Below are 11,907 nucleotides of genomic sequence, written 5' to 3' on the forward strand. Positions count from 1 at the left end.
GAAAGGGTTCAGAAGGACATGGCCAGATACAGGCAAATGAGTGACTAATCCAGAATGCCAACTTGGTTGGCATGGAAGGGCCTGTTTCATGCATGCTGTTTGATTCTATGACTCTATCTACTGACTCCCTTAACACCCAAAGCTCAATCAAACTCTGCCTTGAAGACTAACAGTCTCCACAATACATTGGGTCAAGAACACCAACGATTCACAGCACCCTGGGTAAAGACATTCTTCTTATCTCAATTCTACTTGAGACCCCTTTCCCCCCCTTCCCCACCCCTCCCCCCACCTCTGTTGGTTTTAGGGTAAATATCTCTCTGCATCTACCCTGTTGTTACAGAGTTCTGTGTTGTGTATTGGCCTATGTGTTGTGTGACTTTATGTTAAAAAATGACAGTTTGCCTCAGAGAGCCAAGGTGAAGGTGGACTGCTGAGAGAGTGGGAGACGGACTGAGCATGTGCAGAAAATGATTTAAAAATTTCTGGACTTGGATGATAAACCACCACTGGGTGGTGCTGTGGAGTGAAAGAAGGCCCAGGTCATGGCCTGGAGGACAGTTTAGAATGTTGGGATTTCTAAAAGGATGAACATTCCGAAGGCAGCCAGAAGGATCTATACAACATCCATACAACATCCAACATCCAGCAAGCAACACAAGACAACTTCAAATTTTGTGCTCTCTCTCTCTCTCTCTCTCTCTCTCTCTCTCTCTCTCTCTCTCTCAAAGATCTTTTGGCTTCAGTTTACCAAACAAACTGAATTTTATTTATGATCTTTGCTGCAGTTGAGATCGAAGTTTTGTGAGTCTTGTGTGTTTTGTGTTTGTTTTGTATTTAAGTTTTTTTCTGTGGGCTGGTTGGAAATATAACTTAGACTTTAATTACATATGTTCTATTTAGGCTGGGGAATTTATTCATTTTATACTGTTATAGAAATTTGCATAGTAACTAGTGGGCATTGTTATAAACGGGGGGGATTTTGAATTAAAGTTTGAAGCTTCAAGGGGTTAATGGTGTATATATTCGTCAAAGTTTGAATGCTTTTCCAGAGCTTAAGCAGCTATTATTAATTCAAAGCCTTTGCAGCATGAGAAGGGACAATCCTTAGCGACTTCAGAAACCGTTTCAATTTTTCACTCTAAATCCTGTCATTGGTTCATACCCCCTCCCAGCGTCCAATAATTATCCCAATATTTCTTTTGTGTTCAACTAAGCAGCTTCTAATCAGGCTTCTTATGGTGAGGACCCAGTGCTTCTCCTGATCTGTGGCACAGGAAAAGGCAGCAGGTCTTATCAGCTCACTTCACTCCATTTGGCTCAGTGGGGTGGCTCCGTTTAATCATCCTTGGTGGGGTAAGCAGAGAGGTATCTGGGGGAAACAGATAGGAACATTAACGGAGGATCTCGGGATTGGGCCATAGAGTCACTGTTCTGCTGGAAATTCCAAACATTTCACAGTTCAAAGGAGAGAAGCAGGAAGCCTGTAAGCCAGAGAGCTGCTTTTAATTAAACAAAGTCATTGATCGAAGTTATTAGGAGATTTTAATTTCACTGGATCAACCCTATCTTTGTGCAATCCACAAGAAGAAATTTACTGCAATTACAAACCAAGCTGGTTGTTTTATGTAGAGAGATGGAGAGAAAGCGGTGTAAAATAAATGATAAATATGTATTGTTAGTGCTGATTTGGCTTCAAAGTGAAGTGAAATGTCAAGTTGATTTACTTCGTGTTTTCAAGATGCCATTTTTCTATTCCATCTTTTTTACACTCTTTGAGAAAGTGTCTTTTATAAAAACTTTTCTCCCATTTCCCATCTCAAGCCTGGTTCCGTCTGACCTGAATCCTTTTAAACTACATGCTTCATTTATAATTCCTGCCTTTGGTTGAGGTTCATAGTTATTGTATAGTTGCTGTTCTCATACTCAGGAAGTATGAGCCCACCTCACTGACAAAAGGCAAAGGAGGAAAAACCCAACACCCAACCCCAACCAACCAATTTTCCCTTGCAACCGCTGCAATCGTGTCTGCCTGTCCCACATCGGACTGGTCAGCCACAAACGAGCCTGCAGCTGACGTGGACTTTTTACCCCCTCCATAAATCTTCGTCCGCGAAGCCAAGCCAAAGAAGACTCAGGAAGTCCAAGGTATTGGGGACAAAGCTTGCCTCTCCTCCAGCCACCTGTAGACAGCAACTGCGGTGTGTGCTGTCTACAAAATGCACTGTGATTACTCACTGCAGGCTATTCCAGCTGCACCTGAATCTCTGACGCCCACTCGGACCAGGGCAGTGGAGCACCACCAATGGCAGGTTCCCCTCTGTGTGGACTCCATTTACATCTCCCACTGCCTGGGACACACAACATGCACTGCCAAACTGAGACCATTTGCAAATTTCTGGAACTACATTTTATATTTCATCTGGGCTCTCTCCAACCAGACAGCATTAATACCAACTTTTCCAATTTCTGTTAAACTCCTCCCTGGAAACCCTCTCTTGTTTTACCCCTCTTCTTTCCTGCTACTCCCCCCTCTCCCTATCCCTCTCCAATAAGAGAGCTACCCTATGCTCCTATCATCCAATCACTTTTCAGCTTTTTTCTCTTCTACTTCAGCTGTATTTACCTTTGACCTCTTTCCTGTTAACCTGTGCTCCTCCCCCTGCCCCTTCCTCCCTTCTCTCCTCCTCCTCCTCCTCCTCCTCACTCCCCATTCCTTCGTTCAGGAGCCTGCCTATTTTTGCTTGTACTTGATAAAGGTCTCAAGATTGAAACATCAGCTATTCTTTCCTTGTTATGGATGCTGTGTGGCCTGCTGAGTTTCTCCAGTACGTTTTTTGCATTGCCACATTACTGAAGAGCCCTTAACATCCCAGATACACACTCTTCTCCCTCCTTCCATCAAGGCCCCAGAATGCAAAAATGTGCACCAACAGGCTGAAAGACAGTTTCCTTCCTGCAGCATCCGGTTCCTGGATGAACCCCTTAACAGTGGTGCCCTTGCTTTGACCTAATTGATCTTTTATTTTGTTTTAACTCTGTCAATTGTGATTTTCTACTTTATATGGCTATATCAGTGTCAGAGCTAACCTGTCAATCTGACCACAGAAGAATCCTTCTCATTGTACTGGGTATAATGAGACAAATTAAACTTAAACCAGTGCAGCACTGTGGATTAGTGTGCTGTCTCACAGCCCCAGATACTTTGAATTCTGACCACTCGTGCAGTTTGTGTGTTCTCCCATGACTACATGGATTTTCTCTGGTTTTCTCCCATTTCCCAAAGGTGTCATCAGTGACTGTAAATGGCCTTTTGTGCAAATGTGTGGCAAGAGGATCAGGGGTAATTGATGGGATGCGAGAGAGGACATGTTTGGAAATGGGATTGGTATGTCTCTTAGAGAACACCTTCACCAGAACGATCAGAGCAAAGAAGGCATCAGGGACAAATCGAGATGGACAACAAATACCAGTGATGGCCTTAGGTGATGAATTAATAAATTAATAAATAAATCATCATGACAGATTGTCTGGTGGTTATGGTATTTGCAATGAGACTGATAGGAACTTCCAGATTTCTGTGGATGCCTATTTTAATGGGCAAATTATGGATTCAGGCTGACTGCACAGGCTGCATTTTTTATTGCCTTCTCCAAAGGAATCAAGGAAACTCACTTGAACTGACATTAATTTTATGTTATTTCAAACTAACACTTTACAATAACACCTAACATTTTATTGCATGATGCCTGTGAATTTTTAGTGCTGTGCCAAACCATAACTTCCTCTACAAGTTCTAGATTAAAAGGACACCTGTGTCAGACTCTGTGGGTTGAGCAGTATTAGTGGGAGGAAAAAAATGGTGAATGTTTTTGCTGGAACCCTTCATCCCTTTTCCCCCTCTGATACTGCCTGACCCACTGAGTTCTTCCAGCAGATTGTTTGTTGTTCTAGATTCCTGCATCTGCAGTCTCTGTCTGTCTTTCGCATGTCAGAGTTTACCTTGTTGACCGGAATTCTGCCTTCAACACTGCAGTATCAAATAAACTCGTCCCTGAACTCTGAGATATGGGTATCAGCACCCACTCCTCTGCAATCATTGAGAATTAGTGAGAACACCACTTTCATTATAAGCTTGCCCTGCTGGCCTATTCCTGTACCCCCTATACGGTCATGTCTGTGTGGCAAAAAAAAGCTCTAATTCTATCTATACCTTTGCAGATGACACCACAGTTGTAGGCCAGATCTCAAACAACATCGAGACAGAGTATAGGAAGGAAATAAAGAGTTTGGTGTCATGGTGTAATGACAACAGCCCCTCCTTCAATTTCAACAGAACTAAGCAGCTGATCATTAAGTTCAGAAAATGGAGGGAAACACACATACGTATCGACAATTGTGAGGGGAGATGGTGGAAAGATTCAAATAAAGTCAGACAGCCATAGTCACACAGTCTAGAAAAAGGCCCTTTGGCCCAGCTTGTCCATGCCAACCAAAATATGCCACCCACCACAGTCCCAACTGTCTGCATTTGCCCCATATCCCACTAGCCTATCCTATCCATGGATCCATTCAATTTTTTTTCAAACATTTCAGTAGTGCCTGCTTCAACCTCCTCTTCCGGCAACTGTCTTCACTGTCTCCAATATCAGCTATTTTAGTGCCATAATTAGCAAACTTGCTAATTATGCCATGTACATTTTCATCTAAATCATTAATATAGCTGACAAACAGCACCGGATCCTGTGACACATCACTTGTCATCGGCATCCAGTTCAAAAAAAAACAACCTTCAATCATCACCCTCTGCTTTCTTCCTTTCAGTCAATTTCCTATTCATTCTGGTGCCACTCTTTGGATTCCATGTGTTCGAACGTTCCATAGCAGCCTACTGTATGGAATGTTATTGAACGTCTTGCTGAAATCTATACATACAACATCCATATATCCACAGCTCTGCCCTCATCACCTTTCTTGGTCACATCTTCAAGTAGGTCTATCAGTATTTTGAGACATAACGTCTCTTAAAACTATTGCCCCAGACCCTAACCCTAACCTACACTGAGACTACTAGATAATCGGTCTTTTGTTTTTTAAATGTTATTTATTTTATTATATTAACTTTAAATGAGAATATTTACTTATTTATCTTTATCTTGTTATACATCTGTCTTAGCAGATAGTTGTAATTTAATTTATGTTATTATTATAAATTACTACTGGTGTATCTTATGCACTGTGGCTGCCACAGTAAGAATTCTGGTGCATCTGTACATTGTATTTATGAATATGACAATAAACTCTCATTGTAAAGCTAAATTGGTCTGTACACTTTTTTATCAAATTTTCTCTCAACCCTCTTTAGAACACAGAACATAGAATATTACATCAAAGTACAGGCTCTTTGGCTCACAATGTTGAGTCAATCTATGTAAACTGACTCAACAAACTTACAAGGAGATTACCTTATCACCTCCACCCTGGCCTGAGACCTGAAACCCCACAAAATTCTTTCTGCAAACCCCAGTAAATAATCCTGAGATATCTTCATGTTTGGCCTTGTTCTGTTTTACATTGCTTTTTTGTAAATAATTGTAAGAAAGTAATTACATACCTTGTAAGTAATAACCAGATTACCTAGCTGCAAATGTCTGTAAGAGGTTGCTGTGTGTAAGCTGACCCCGACCCTTCCTAGTGTCCTCCCAACTGAAGGGAGTGGAGGTGGGTTTTGTTGTGTAGCGCCTGGCTCTTTCTGGTTGTTCAACATGAAGAAAACCAGCAACATGAGACCTTGGCTCCATGTGATTGTGGGCTGCTTCTACTTGGAAAGCTGTGCCCACATTGATGACAGTCCTGTGAACAAGGTGGTGTTAGAACTTTTCAAGGACCTGACCAGACACCGTGTTCTTTGTCTGTTCACCAATATTTACTGTGCCCTGATGCAAATTCCTATCCAAGTATTCCTATCTAAGTATGATGTGTAAATGGAATATAGATAAGTTTAAAATTACAGAATTCTGATATGTTTAGAATTCTTCTTTCTTTGGCTTGGCTTCGCGGACGAAGATTTATGGAGGGGTAATATCCACGTCAGCTGCAGGCTCGTTTGTGGCTGACAAGTCCGATGCGGGACAGGCAGACACGGTTGCAGCGGTTGCAAGGGAAAATTGGTGGGTTGGGGTTGGGTGTTGGGTTTTTCCTCCTTTGTCTTTTGTCAGTGAGGTGGGCTCTGCGGTCTTCTTCAAAGGAGGTTGCTTTAGGAATTAGTCTCAGCTCAATCAATAGATTTTCATTTCTATCTTTCTCTCACTCTATCTGTTTCTCTGTTCTCAGACTCTCTTCTTTCTGGATCTCTCTCTCTATCACACACACACACACCCCTCCGCATCATTAGTACATGGACTTCTGTCCTATTCCAGAGGGCTAAGGTTTAGGCTGGCTTATGCAAGACAGAGGTAGTAAAAGAATGACCTTTCAGATCCCTCTTTTCTTGTTACAAACAGTTACTGGATACTGGTCTGAGCCACCATTTATCTGAACTAAATGTCAGTTGAAGCTCTGTCTGCACTCTTGACAGGAAGCAAGAAAAATCCAGGGCCACAACTGTATATAAGAGTTTGGACCTTGGTCTCTGGATCCTCACCAATCACTGATACTTGTGGCAACTTGCAATGCACAAGTTGACTCCTGAAATTATTTCAGTCAACACACTGCATAAAATATATTGGGGAAACACCTGCTTCTTTGTCCCTGAGATCCGGATATTGCTGGTAATGCCAGCATTTATTGTCCATTCCTAAACTGGACGTGCAACAAAGATGAGTGGGCCTGCAGTCACATGTAGACACACTGGGTAAGATTTCTTCCTCAGAAGAGGATTAGTGAAAATGTGTTATTCATGACAATCTGGTGGTTTCATGATTAGTGTCGCTGAGACTAGTTTGCTTTGAATTTGTTTCTGATTTATTTAATCACGAAGCTAAATACCGCAACTGCCATGATGTGTCTCAAACTCGTGTTTCTGTTTCAATGGTCCAGAGCTCTGGCTGTTTGTCTAACAATGTAACCACTGGAGAAAGGCACTATATAAATGCAAGTGATGAGGAACCTATTTTGGGCATTTATGCAGAATGGAAAGACTGGAAAAAATTGAAAACACCCAGGAGGATAGGCAGAACTTTGTCTGTCTTGGCACATAGTGGTAATTGTAGTTGGTGTCCCTTACGTACCGCTATGGCTGCAGCAAGTAAGAATGTTGGTGCATCTGTACATGGTACTTGTGGACATGCAATGATCATCATCTGGACAATTGCGAGTTGTTGCACTTGGGGAGGTCAAATTGTAAGGGGACTCTTAAGTTAATGGCAAGACCCTAAAAATCATTGATGTGCAGAAGGATCTCGGGATCCAGGTCCATAGCTCCTTACAAGTAGCCATGAATAGATGCAGAGTGATTGTTCAGAAGTGTATTTTATATACTTGAGTGGCTGAAGCAAGTGAGAATTTCATTGCATCTGTATATGCTCATTTGTAGAGGACGATAAACTCTCATTCCATTTCATGACTCACAATATCAGGTGCAGGAACAGCTGCTACCCCTCCATCATCAGACTCCTCAACAATAAACTCAATCAGTGACTCATTTAAGGATTTTTTTTCTTTTGCACAATGTTTTTTTTGTTCTGTGCATTGCCCAATGTGATGATGTAATGGGGGGAGGTGGTGTATTATTCTGACTGCTTGCTATTGGCTATGGCTGTAGAGATACTCCACTCATATAACAGATGGAGATGCTTTCCCATTGGCCAGTTTAGTGGTGGCTATTCTTCTTTGGCTTGGCTTCGCGGACGAAGATTTATGGAGGTGGCTATAGTCTGTTAATAAAAGCCCAGTATTAGTATAACACTTGTCTGGTCCATATCTATGGCATATCACCCAATTTGTTTACATTTCTTTATTTGTTTACATGTGTACATTGTGTACAGTTATTTGGCACTACCAACGTGGCACTTCTGCCTCACACTCAGGAAAGGAATCTCAGAGTTGTATGTGATATCATATATGTACTCTGACAATTAATCTGAATCCTGAATCTGCATCTGAGCAGCTGAGCATTTTGCAGCATTTTCTGATTTTGTTTTGGATTTCTACCATCTTTTGACTTTCAGTCAAGATGGAGAATATTGTACCCACCTCTGCACTCTTTCTCTGGAACTTTCATGAGCTCTGAAACCCTCTGATATCCCTGTGATCCTCCAACTTCCTGATGTAAATCAATCTGTCCCTGGTGGACATTTCTTGAGTTGCCAAGATTCCAAGCTTCTTCCATCAGCCTCTCTTTCTCTCTGCTCCCTTCCTTGAATTGGGATCAAATTCTTGGAGATACTTATCACTGGAACAGACCCAACTCATGTACGCTGACCCTGTTGTCTGGCTGAACTAGTTCTATTCATGTGCTTGGCCCATCTCTCCCTAATCTGACTGTTTTTCAGACCTTGCAATTGTCTCTGCCTCTAACACTTCCTCTGGCAGCTCATTCCGGGTACCACCACCTCTGTGGGAAAAAAGTTGTCCCTCAGTTCCCTGTAAGATCTTCACTCCCATCACAATGAACCTACTCCCTCTAGTTTTCCCAACCTTGGAGAAAAGACGGTGACTATTCACCTCATTTTCAGACCTCATGATTTTGTGTACGATCACCCCTTCTATGTTCCAGGGAAAAAATAAATCTTAGCTTCTCCAGCACCTCCTTATAATTAAGCCTTCTTAGTAATACCTCATGAATCACTTTTTGCATTATTTTCAGTTTAATTACATCCATCCATAACAAGGCAACTGGAACTGTGGAGAACAGGATTTGTGTCCTTGTATAGCTGCAAAATGACACCCCAACTCCTATACTCAGTGCCCTGACTGATGAAGGCAAGTATACCAGACACCTTCTTCCCCACCCTGTCCACCTGCATCAACACATTCAGGTAAGTATGCACCTGTACCCTTAAATCTCCTTGTTTCAGTTGATAACTTGTGTTAGAAGTGCCTTGGAATCTTAGTTAAATTAAGGAGGGTGTATTGCTGTACAATAATCTGTTTTAAGTCCTTTGGGTTGTTTGCTGAGTTTGCTGAACAACTTTCAAGATCCAAAGAATATTATTCCAGTACAACGATCTAACAACTTTAAGTAATTTATTGTGAGAATAAATAATAATGTTATAAACAATAATTGTTGCTTTTGACTAAATTCATATTTTGGATGGAGGTATCTCAATGGCAAAGCCAGCATTTATTGCCCATCCTTAAATACCTTTGAGAAGGGGAAAAAGCCTTCCTCAAGCTGTTACAATCATTAGCTGAATCTATCTTAAGGCTGTTGCCCCTTTAAATCTATCTAATGGCAAACTGTTGCCTGGAGAGCAACAATGATTGTGGAAAGTTCCAGAGAGGCCACCCTTGAATGGAGACGACATTTCTTCTTCAGAGTTCACAGTGTGTTGTGTATTGTCTGCATGCTGTACACAATGGACCGCATTAGGGAATCGAGAAGACACATCTGTGACATTTACAAGTAAGTCCTGAAATAGCTGAATTTTCCTCTTCTTGATTGAATGGGTGAAAACTTGGCAAAGGAAATTTAATATGGGAAAGTGTGAGGTTATGCATATTAATGAGGAATCGCGAGGCAGTCTGTTATTTAAATACAGGGCACAAAAGTGCCGTCGAAACTCAGCAGATCACGCAGAATCCATAAGAATCAAAAGGCAGTCAACATTTGGGCTGGAGCTCTTCCTGAGCTTGACACTTCGACTGCCTTTGACCTCCTATGAATTTTGCTTGGCTTGGTGAGTTTCTCCATCACTTGACCCCTGCATCTGCAGATTTTCTTGTTTTTCACTGTGATTTAAATGGAAACATTTTGCAAATGAGTGAAGTAGAGAGGGAGTTTTATGTTCTTATGCATGAATTGCAAAAAATGTTAGGCATGCTGACCTTCATCGATCAGGGCATCAAGGATTGGGATGTCATGTTACAGCTGTAGGAGTTTAGTGAGAGCACACAACATATTGTGAGCAGTTCTGGCCATGCAGCTGTGAGAATGATATCATTCAGCTGGAAAGGATGCTGATAACAGGGATGACAGCATAACCGGAAGGCTTGAGTTATAAGGAGAGGCTGGATCGGATGGGACATCTTTCATGAGAGTGTTAGAGGCTGAGAGGTGAGCTTTTAAATGTGTGTAAGGTCAGCAGGGGGATGAATAAGGAAAATGGCCATTCTTTTCCCCAGGGTAGGGCTTGGGTGTGAGAAGGGCTGAGGGAGGATTAGATGGGCATGGTTCAAGTCCAGGTCATGGCATGGTAGCAGCAATGCTGGCATCCGGATCTGTGCCAGACAGATTCTGCACTATGGCTGGGTGCTCCCACCTCCTATCAAGTTCTTGTATGGAGCAGGAAGGAAGCATACATGCATCACTTGACAGTCATGGCTATGTGTGGAACATGGCAGTGGTGGGTACAGCAGCTGCTGGAGAGGCAGCAGTGTATGGGAGCTGGGGAAGAGCAGCTGTGGTGACAGAGGTGAGTATGACCAGGGAGAAGCCGATGGTGACTCAAATGGGGACCAGAGCCAGGATGGTTATGATGGCCGTAGAGACTGCTCTCACTAGGATGGTGACTGATGGCACAAAGCAACGGTTTGCACCAGATTCAAATCCACCCCCCACCGAGGATTTATTGGCTCCTGGAACAGCAGGAAGCACAGGGAATGAATCTGATTCACCTATTGTGTTGGAATGCCTGGAAGCCTGTTTGACCGTTGCCATGGTTAACCTTGTTACTTTCTCTTCCCCATGTTTTCTGTGAATTTTTAAATCCAAAATGCCATAGAAAAGTGATTACTTTTTTTGTGATGCCTGGAAAGCATGCATAACAAATCTTCTCACTGCATCTCTGTACACAGGACAATAAATCTAAGTATGAAGATTTAAAAGATTTAAGAGAGACCCTAGGAGCACCTTCTTCACACAGAGAGTGGTGGGTGCATGGAAGGACCTGCCAGAGGTGGTACAATTACAGCATCTTAAGGATATTTGGGCAGGTACATGAATAGGAAAGATTTAGAGATTTATAGACCAAATGGGACTATACGGCAGCATGGACAAGTTGGGCCTGCTACTTTATTGTATATTTCAGTTTAATTTTTAAAAATGTTAATGATACAACACTATAGAAGTCCCTTCTGGCCCATGAAACCCATGCTACCTAATTACACCCAATTAACCTACCAGTCCTGTACATTTTGGAAGGTGGGAGCAAATCAGATCACCCGGAGAAAACCCATGAGGTTCAAAGAGAGAATGTACACACTCCTTACAAACCATGCCAGATTCAAACCTGGTACACTGGCACTGTAATTGTGTGGTTCTAACCACTATGTTAACCCTGCCACCCATTACTCTGTGCTAGTGACTTGAATGAAGGGATGAGGGATATGTTAAAAAAAAAACGTTCATTTGAGGAGCCTCGGTCTCAGTTCTAAAGGCTAGTCAGAGGGAACTCACATTTGGCCACAAGACAGGAACTCCAGCAAGTGTTATTTATTATCAGAGCTTGAGGTACAGGCACTCTAGCTGACAGTACCATCAACCCTAGAGGGGGGTGCGCAGAAAATATGTACTAATTGGCCCATCAGTGTCAGTGGTCCTGTTCTTTACACCACAGTGCCCATCTTTTCGGAAATGGCAGACAATATAATCGGTGCATCTGTGCAAAGGAGGTGCAGCTGCTCTCTGACAAGTGAAATTTCCATTGCACTGTATGGGGAAGGAGTTAATGAAAGATCCGACGTCTGCTTTCAGAAGTGCTCCTCCTTTAAACACTCACTATTACTGTCTTGAGAGCTTAAAATATC

At 42.3% G+C, this 11,907-nt stretch overlaps 1 long non-coding RNA gene across 1 annotated transcript in view; it reads left to right on the top strand.

Annotated features, from left to right (window-relative positions):
- The window catches only part of LOC138756274 (uncharacterized), a 50,037-nt gene extending 41,072 nt beyond the window's left edge, over positions 1-8,965 (top strand). The window contains exon 3 of the long non-coding RNA XR_011352938.1: positions 8,807-8,965. This is a non-coding gene — a long non-coding RNA (uncharacterized lncRNA). The remainder of the gene's footprint in view (positions 1-8,806) is intronic.
- Positions 8,966-11,907: the final 2,942 nt, after the last annotated feature.

The sequence above is a fragment of the Narcine bancroftii genome, chromosome 3, assembly GCF_036971445.1.
Source record: "Narcine bancroftii isolate sNarBan1 chromosome 3, sNarBan1.hap1, whole genome shotgun sequence".
NCBI lineage: Eukaryota > Metazoa > Chordata > Chondrichthyes > Torpediniformes > Narcinidae > Narcine > Narcine bancroftii.